General features: G+C 36.3%; 1 protein-coding gene across 1 annotated transcript in view; it reads left to right on the top strand.

The window, feature by feature from the left end:
• Positions 1-10,280, top strand: part of LOC105226366 (protein Skeletor, isoforms B/C) — a 97,986-nt gene that overhangs the window by 6,444 nt on the left and 81,262 nt on the right. The window lies entirely within an intron of this gene.

Below are 10,280 nucleotides of genomic sequence, written 5' to 3'. Positions count from 1 at the left end.
ATATTGTTATCATTTTTTATATAGCTGCACACATTAGGGTGACACTTTAGAAACTCAGAATAACCGTGACAAAAAGGTACCCACAAATTGTAAATAAAATTCAGAATATTTAATTATTCATCAATATTTATTTGGTCGCCTTCAAAGTAATACCCACCAGATGTAATACACTTATGCCAACGATTCTTCCAGTCATCGAAACACTTTTCATAAGCACTTTTTGGCATGGCCCTCAGATCTTTAAGCGAGTTTTGTTTTATTTCTTGGATCGACTGAAAACGAACTCCACAAAGCGGCTATTTCAGTTTGGAGAACAAGAAAAAATCACACGTAGCAAAGTCTGGTGAATACAGTTTTTGATCGATGTTATTCACTGCATTTTTAGTTTTGAATTCGGTTTCGGTCACAATCGTGGCTCGATGCGATGGTGCTTCATCAAAGTCAGAGTGTAAAATCCATGAATTGTCTTGTGACAATTCTGACCATTTTCGACGGATGTTCTCACGCAAACGCTTCAATAGGGTCAAATAGAACTTTTTATTGACCATCTGTCCCTCCGGAACAAATTCATGATGCACCCAAATTTCGAAATATCGGGTTGTTTTCCCCCCTCCGATGATGGTTGACTTGTTTACATGTCAAACTCATAAACCCGTGTCTGATCGGTGGGAGCAGAATTCGCACGATCTAGCATACTTACCCAAAGAGACCTATTTACTGTACTCTTTTTGAAAAAAAAAAATCAGCTTTATCGCGACGAGTCGAGCAAGAACGCGTTTCATACCTAAAATATCCACCAAAGTCATTCGAACAGACTCGCGAGAGATGTCGAGCTCTCTTGCCATCTCTCTAACACTTGTCTGACGATTTTCAAGCACCATTAAGAGATCGAAGGTCGTCCAGAATGAGGCATGTCTTCAACGATCTCGTTTTTGAAGGCTTTTTACCACTCGTAGGCTTGTGTTTTTGTTAAAACTGAATCACTGTCATTTGGAGCGATTCCGCAAACGAAATTTCTTTAAAAATAAAAAAATTGAGACAAATCCTTGTTCGATATGAACGCACCTTAATGTAAATTCGCATATTTGCACATAAATAAAAAAAAATCGATTTTTATTATATATGAAAATACTATAAAATAAAAAAAAAACATTTGCAGAACTTTCGAAATTTTCCAGAATTTTATTTTATCTTATTAGTAATCATTACAAAAAGTGAATACTTGATTGCTTAAGCTTACGTATACGAGCATCAACATCCATAAGTAAGAGGAATGTAAACGTCTAATCGCCGTCATTAATCAACGAAATAGCGAATGCTCGTGCTAGGCTCGCTGTTTAGGGGTTTATTAATTGCTTGAAAGCTCTAACTGCATATGCTGATATTTTCATAACTCTTTCAGTTTATATTCTGATCCGGATTTCTAGTTCAATGCTCCCATATAGATTTTAATGGCAATCACCGATCCATGCGATTCGCTGCTTCGTTCATACATACATAGATACTCAAGCATATGTACATATGTTTGTTTGTATTTTGTATATTTGCTGAAATGCGTGTGCCGACAGAACCGGCAATTTTGTATAAATTATAAGCCTTTTAAAAGCTCGGTCAGCGACTTTTGCTGCCATAATGTTGCGTAACATCAAATTCTATGATTGGTGATTGATTTTTTTTGGTGAAGCAAATTTGTGGGTTGTTTAAGCGGAAAATTTGAAATATTATAATTTAAACAAAGAAAAACATAAAAAAAATTGCGGTTTGAGAATTAAAAAACTGAATGCTATTAGATACCGTTTATTATTAAATACATATGTATGTAGAAACGATTATTTATACAATTATATAAAAATTATTAAAGGCCGACGAAACGATTATATAGTCAATTAACGTAATGTTTCATCAGTTTCTTGAAAAAAATGAAAGAGGTTAGATGATTATTTCCACATAACCGCACAATGATTATTACCGGTGGAAAGTAATCACTAATTAGAATTCATTACAATTTTCTGACTTCTTCTTACTCAGTCTAGCACTATGTTATACGAGGTGTGTTCAAAAAGTATAGCGAATTTTGTGTTTTTTCAAAAATTATTTATTTATTCATGAATATCTATTTTGTCCCCTTCTTCAAAGTAATCCCCATGAGATATTATACACTTGTGCCAAGGGTTTTTCCAATCTTCGAAGCACTTCAAAAAATCATTTTTTTTATCTTCTTCAGCGTAACGTCGTCCTTTCATGGGCCTCTTCAGTTTAGGGAACAAGAAAAAGTCACAGGGGGCCAGATCTGGAGAATATGGTGGCTGCGGCATCATTAGTGTGTTGTTTTTGGCCAAAAAGTCGCGTACAAGCAACGATGTGTAAGCAGGGGCGTTATCGTGGTGCAAAAGCCAATTTTTGTTCTTCCACAAATCCGGGCGTTTCTGGTGGATTGCTTCGCACAAATTGCGCATAACTTGCAGGTAATATTCCTTATTGACCGTTCTTCTCTGCGGCAAGAACTCATGATGCACCACGCCCCTACAATCGAAGAAAACTGTCAGTTACGATTCGCGATACTTTTTGAACACACCTCGTAGGTTGGGTTAGGTAAATTTGGTAGGCCAATAAGCCATGCATAGACCAGTTTTAGTCCCTTGCGATACCAAATGGAGTTTACTTACTAGATCCATAAGAAGTATGCCTTTATTATGCCTGTGCTTGACGAGAATTTTAAAAAAGTCTATTATCGATACCTCCTCCAGTGTATCACACCGTGGGGAGCCCAGATGTTTGCAGCGCAGTCTTGCCAATGCGGAACAAGTGCACAAGAGATGCGTCATTGTTTCCTTAGTGCCTTGTCTAGATATTTCGTGCAGTTTTCTCGATCTGTCGGCCCCATTCTGCGGGCGTATGTGCCAGTTAGGATTCTGAGCATGTTCCTACAGTCTCTTCAATCGAGTGCCAATAGGAATTTTGTGTACTTCCGATTTGCGCATAACTTTTGCAGTTTTGCACCTAGGTAGCTCGTTTAGTTGAGTTTTGATTGATTTTGATCACGTTTATTGATGTTAGCCGTACACCATTCTTGGCAGTCTTGTCCACTATTTCAATGCCCTCAATGCTTTTTTGGTCTGGTACCCAGTAGAAGTGAAGTTGCTGGCTTCTGTTGACACTTTCCACTGCTGTCCTGCTTCCGAAGACACTTCTGTCTGATATGCGATACGAGGTCACTACCTTGATTGCTGCTTGACTGTCGAAGTAGATGTTGACTCTGGAATCGCCTGGAGGTGCATTAGAGGCCAGCTGCGCGGCTTTCGCAATTTAAAAGACTTCAAATTGAAATACACTGCAGTGATCCGGCAACTTAAAAAGCTGCCTTATGCCTAACTCTGGAAAGTATATTCCCGCACCAACTCCATCGTCCATTTTCGAGCCAACCGTGTAAATGCTTAGATTTTGCGCATAGCTAACATACATTAAGTCAACCATTTATGTTTAATGTGATCCTTTTTTCCCAATTGAAAAATGGGATCATGTAGTCGGTGTTTGCCAAACCACCCACCCAGCTATGCCTAAAGGTTCTATATGTAAATTCTCCTGCAGCCAGTAGTCGTCCCACCGATATTCAGCGGTGAGGTCTATAGGAAGGTTGAGTACCAGTTCAAGAGCCGCCGTGGAATTGTTCTTAAAGCTCCCGGTGGGTCTCTTAACACTTTCTGCACCGTAGAGCTGAATTGGTCTTACAATAGCTATGTATGTAGCCTTAGTCTATGAGAGAGGGAGAGAGCCCCAGGTTGTGCTGAATATTGTGAATAGTTGATTTCAAAAATGACCGCCCAGATCATGCGATTTAAAGTCTCTGGATTATTTTCTCTGGAAGTATGTTAAATTAAAGGTTACTCGCCTTCACTACTTCGGCAGACCCGTGATAGAGGACAGGGACATTGAGTTTGTACGCAGTTTTCCGCATTTTTTCCATATTTCATTGGTCGAGTTTTATTATTATTTTTGTCGTTTCTAAAATCATGTATTTTTAATTGAGGAATGAGAGGTTATATATTTACCTAGATTCATGTATATAATCATAATATGAATAATAATAATAAAAATAATAATAACATATACTTGTATAGGTAATATGAATATTCACATTTATAAAAAAAAAATAAAATAAAAGAAACCATTTGTATTTAAAACCATAACAAGCAAATCTTAATATCCAACAAACCAGCAGTGTCTCTATTAAAACTATTCTTGCTGTCTAATTCTTTTCGAATTTGTACAAATTTAACCCTTGGCAGCAAGCTATGCTCAGCCGGTAATCTAAAATTAGCCATCACCATATAAAATCGAACCATTGTTGTTGGTTTTGTGCTTTTGTTGACTTGCTTTGTCTTTGCTCTTTTTTTCAACAATGTGAGGTTATTAGCCTAAAAAGTGTTTTCAGCTTATTTTGTACTGGCTTGACACGAATACAGTTCATGTAATCGACATCGCATGTGAATGTACGGATGTACATATATACTATATCAGTACGTTCTTACATACATATAGTACTTTCTAAAATATCGTGCATAAATTATATACATATATGTATACATACTATGTAATGGGTTATTCGTGTAAACAGGTTAAATGCAAAAATTGATTTTTAAATTAGGCGGTGAAATTCACACATTTCGTTTGAGACGTTTAATTACAGGAGTTTCGAGGCATTTTAATCATTTTCATAAATTAATTAATTAGAGATTATGTTTTTGTAAAATAAACAGTAATTTTAATACCAATTAAGAAATTTCATTTCTCAAAATGAACTCTGATTGTCGTGTAGGAGCTCCATTTTGAGTATTTTTATTAGCGTCAACTGTTTCTTGCTGAATAAAATGACAGTAATTCGGAGTTGTTCCGGAAGGTAGAACTTTCGCTTTTAAAGGGTGATTTTTTTGAGGTTAGGATTTTCATGCATTAGTATTTGACAGATCACGTGGGATTTCAGACATGGTGTCAAAGAGAAAGATGCTCAGTATGCTTTGACATTTCATCATGAATAGACTTACTAACGAGCAACGCTTGCAAATCATTGAATTTTATTACCAAAATCAGTGTTCGGTTCGAAATGTGTTTCGCGCGCGTGTTTTGTTCAGCGATGAGGCTCATTTCTGGTTGAATGGCTACGTAAATAAGCAAAATTGCCGCATTTGGGGTGAAGAGCAACCAGAAGCCGTTCAAGAACTGCCCATGCATCCGGAAAAATGCACTGTTTGGTGTGGTTTGTACGCTGGTGGAATCATTGGACCGTATTTTTTCAAAGATGCTGTTGGACGCAACGTTACGGTGAATGGCGATCGCTATCGTTCGATGCTAACAAACTTTTTGTTGCCAAAAATGGAAGAACTGAACTTGGTTGACATGTGGTTTCAACAAGATGGCGCTACATGCCACACAGCTCGCGATTCTATGGCCATTTTGAGGGAAAACTTCGGACAACAATTCATCTCAAGAAATGGACCCGTAAGTTGGCCACCAAGATCATGCGATTTAACGCCTTTAGACTATTTTTTGTGGGGCTACGTCAAGTCTAAAGTCTACAGAAATAAGCCAGCAACTATTCCAGCTTTGGAAGACAACATTTCCGAAGAAATTCGGGCTATTCCGGCCGAAATGCTCGAAAAAGTTGCCCAAAATTGGACTTTCCGAATGGACCACCTAAGACGCAGCCGCGGTCAACATTTAAATGAAATTATCTTCAAAAAGTAAATGTCATGAACCAATCTAACGTTTCAAATAAAGAACCGATGAGATTTTGCAAATTTTATGCGTTTTTTTTTAAAAAAAAGTTATCAAGCTCTTAAAAAATCACCCTATACTAAATGTGATTGAGATTTGGCTTGAGAGTGCTGGTGGTATTTATGATAATAAATTGGGAATTTTAGATGACCTCAAATTATGTGAGTAAGTTCTGTTACACTTTAGACTTGTAAGCTCCAATAGATAAACTATTTATGTGAACAGAAAAATTCAAGAAGTTATCACCTGTACTTCCTAATAATAACAATCATATTGTATTAGCTATCAGATAGAGTAAAGCGAGTAAGTATAGTTATTCTGATACATACGAATATGTGGTACTTATAAGGATACACTTATTTGATATTTAATTCATACCCTTAACCGAGTATACTAAGTTTACCGTGAAGTTTGTAAGAGGCAAAAGAAATTGTCGGATACCCTATGAAATGTATATAACTATACAAGGTGCGTTCCAAAGTAAACAAGACTAAAAAAACAGAACGAATGGTTTTTTCGGCAAAATCAATTTATTTTATTCAAAATAGTCTCCTTCTGCCTCAATACGGTTTTTTGAACGGTCCAAAAGCATGTCAAACAAGTGTTTTAGCTCGTTGGTCGGTATAACCGCCAGTATGACGGTGCAAGCCTTTTGAATGGACTCTACGTCTGCAGAACGCTTTCCTTTCATGGGCAAATGCATTTTTCCGAAAGGGAAGCAGTCGCACAGTCCCATATCAGGTGAATACGGGGAGTGTTAATGGTTAAAATGTGATTTTTGGTCAAATAATCGGTCACAAGCGTCGATCGATGAGACGGATTCTGAACAATTTTTGGTCGTCAGTCAATTTGTGCGGAACAAACCGTGCACACACCTTTCGTAAGCCCAAATGTTCGGTCAAAATGTGATAAATCGATGTTTTGGAGATATTCAATTCCATTTCCATGAATTTCAATGATGATTTCGGCTGATTTTTGATGAATTCATGCACGGTTTCGGTGGAATTTCCGGTGATCACGGATTTTGATTGGCCCACATGTTGATCGTCATTTATGTCCTCACGACCACTTTGAAAACATTGAAACCACTCGTGCACTCCGCTACGGGATAGGCAATCATCGCCATAAACTTGTTTCATTAATTGAAACGTTTCGGTAAAAGTTTTACCAATTTTAAAACAAAATTTAATGTTGGCTCTTTGATCGAAGCTCATTTTCGCACCGATAACTCAAACATACTGACAACTAAAACACAATAACTTCACTTCGAATCAATAAAATTCATGAAATTCTCACTGGACAATCGATAGAGATAGCAGATTCTAACGCACCATTTGACATATAGATGGCGCCACCAGGGGGCGCTAGATTCAAAAAGTCCTGTTTACTTTGGATCGCACAATGAAGTATAAACGATCTGAAGCTCAGTCGATTTTGCCATAACCGTCAAAATCTTTGTACATCCTTTTCTGATACATTTTAATGTAATGTAGATTAGGTAGATAGTGTTATAAAATAATTGATTTTTTTATTATCGTTTTCAAAATATCGGAAATATAATATCGAAATACGAACTACTTAAGAATCGATAGTTTTATTAAAACACAAATTATATAGTAAGATGAATTTTTACAGAATGTACGAAAAATTAACACATTTTATATATTAATTGTTTTTTATTATTATCGATTTTTTATTAATATCGGATATATAATATCGAAATATCGTACTACTTAAGTATCGATAGTTGTTTTTTTAAGATTTTGTTACGCCCTCAATATATTACTTTCGGTGGTCAAAATTATATATTCAATCGGGTACTTTTTCTAAAATTTAATAAGAGCTAGTTTGGATAAAAAAAACATTACTTACATACATATATCGTAAGGTGAATTGTTACTGTAACTAACAAAAACTGTAAAATTTTATAATAATTATTAGGAAATCGATAATAAATTAATTTATTTAAAATTTTGATAAATAAAAATTAAAAAATCGATAACTGTTATATATCAATAACCTGAAAATTTGTCGATATTTTTAAAAGTGCATATTTATAATTTAAATGATAATTAAAAAAAAATTATCGATGTGTATATCGATAAATTTGATTTTTTAATAAATCGATAACATGGGAATATAGTAAACTAGTACGAAAAATAACAAAAAAAAATTATTTTTGGTTTCTACACTGTAATCGTTATAATTGGGCATATCTATGTAGGGGCGTAAACAAGTCAATATATACATATGTACATATCGTCACCTGAAATGCAAATTAACGTAACAACATTTTCAGAAATTTACAGTGGCATGAATGAAACACGAAATAAAATCGAACATGAGTGAAACAAAATATTAATATTGGTTAAGACTGGTTTATATATGACCGCAGAACCAGAAAATGTTGAGCATATGTAATATTATATATATAATTTGAAGTAGTGAAGCGTAATCAAAAAGACACTCAGTTTCGATTTTTTTGATGATACGTTATTTTGCATTTCAGGTGACGATATGTATGTAGGTATAAAGGCAAATATAGATTTATATGTAAATACACAAATGCGTTAATCCGTACTGTACACAATGGCGTTCGGTATCGGTAAATTCAGTTGTGAACATACTCAAAGCAAGTGTTGGCCAATTGCCAGTCGATTTTGCAATACTCAGCAGAGATTTTATTGTTTTGGCGGCGTGTGAATTTGGCCGAACTGGAAATTGTCTATGATTTCGACAGCACGCAACGCTATTGTGTGCCGCTGTACAAATAAATTTGCTCTACAAATGTAGTACGGATGTGTGGCAAGCGCTTATGCTGCAAGCACATATATGTATACCTATATTATGTGTATATTTAGGCTTTAAAGTAGGGCTTACTGACAATGCCCACCAGTGGCTGAACACACACGCACACACACACACACACTTGAGTGAACAATAGCCGAACGGTGCGAAGTCAACAAGCCAGACTCACAACGAGCGCTAAAGCCGCAGATAAAACCGCAGCGGCCACAGCCACAGCACTATGCAGTTATTTATGCAGTCTTACATAACTATGTATGTACATAGATACTTGCACACAGTGGTACATAGTTACACCATGTAGATTTGTCTACAGTGTGCCCAATTGAAAAGTTGATTAACTTGGCCCATAAATGCGAACACGTTCGTCGTGCCCAGCGCCACACCACGCATATAAACAGATATATGCATACATACATACATACTCGTATGCTTTAAATATGTAAATAAGTACTGTTGCATGTTTGTAGGTTTTATTATATTGTAATGCTATGACTTTAGGTACCGTTGCCGATTGCAGTAAGCTCGGCTGGGCAGCGGCACGTTTTCTGCGAAACCCGTAGAGATATCAACAGAATTCGCAATATGCACAACACAAACCGAAAGCGCACGAAAAGTCATTCGCATTGGTATGCAACGTGAATGAAAGTGTCTGCGCATGCGCGCTGCAACCGTCTAGTCGTTCGCACGGTCAGTCGGTTAGTCGTTTAGACGCCCGAAACAGTGCAGTTGCACCAACTAGCCGGGGGACTAACTGAAGTGCTGAAGCGGTCGTTTCAGTTACTGTTTGGGACTGTTTGCTGGTGCTGGCGGCTGCGACTGCGCAATGACTAATTTAATGCGTAACGCGTCTCAAGGCATTACAAGGCTCGTACATGTTTATATCATATATGTACTTAGATCTTGATATGTACATTAAATATGTACCCTGATTTTCTAATTTTTTGTGTTGTGTTTTAATGGAATTAGAAAAGATTTCATAAGTCATTAGCTGAATTTCTACGTATTTGGGTTGTTATAGCTTCAAGTTTGGTAAGACTACGAGTATTTCTTCCAAACAAAAAAATTGGATTAGATTTCAATGTATGATAACTGTATCGTGTTTTCTGTCCACTTGGAGTGGCCTCAATTTTTCTAAAGCGTAAGTTGTAATTTACAGTTGAAGTTCCATAACTCGAACTGTTGTAATTTGAAGTTCTGTCTTCTATTGACAATAGAAGTCAAATTTTATACAAATTTCCTTCCAAAACTGGAACTCTAGAGTTGGCAGTCGAAGTCAAACTTCCTTCCATAACTCGAAATCTCACTAACACGGAGTTGTTTTGTGAATTATGGTGTTTCGAGTTTGAGAAGTTCAACTGTACTAAAGGTAGAGAGGCACAGAAAATATTAAAAAATGTTGTTAAAACAAATAAGGAAGGGTTAAGTTCGGGTTCAACCGAACATTTTATACTCTTGAAACTTGCAAGAATCAAAGCCAGGCAAATACCTAAAGGTATTTAGGTATTTAGAGTAAAGTCAGCCGGATGTTCGAAAATACTGATATTTTTTATATAGGGGCTAGGCCAAGTTTAAGCTCAAATTTATCTATTTTAGGCACAAATATACACTGTTATGAACAAAATACGCTCACTTGTTTTCATTGGGATAACTCACATATTGGCTGCTATATGCGGTGCAAAGTCACTCCGAAGTTCGAAAAT

The sequence above is a fragment of the Bactrocera dorsalis genome, chromosome 2, assembly GCF_023373825.1.
Source record: "Bactrocera dorsalis isolate Fly_Bdor chromosome 2, ASM2337382v1, whole genome shotgun sequence".
Taxonomy (NCBI): domain Eukaryota; kingdom Metazoa; phylum Arthropoda; class Insecta; order Diptera; family Tephritidae; genus Bactrocera; species Bactrocera dorsalis.
Note: the sequence above shows the minus strand (reverse complement) of the source record. Positions and strands in the feature narration are given on the sequence as shown.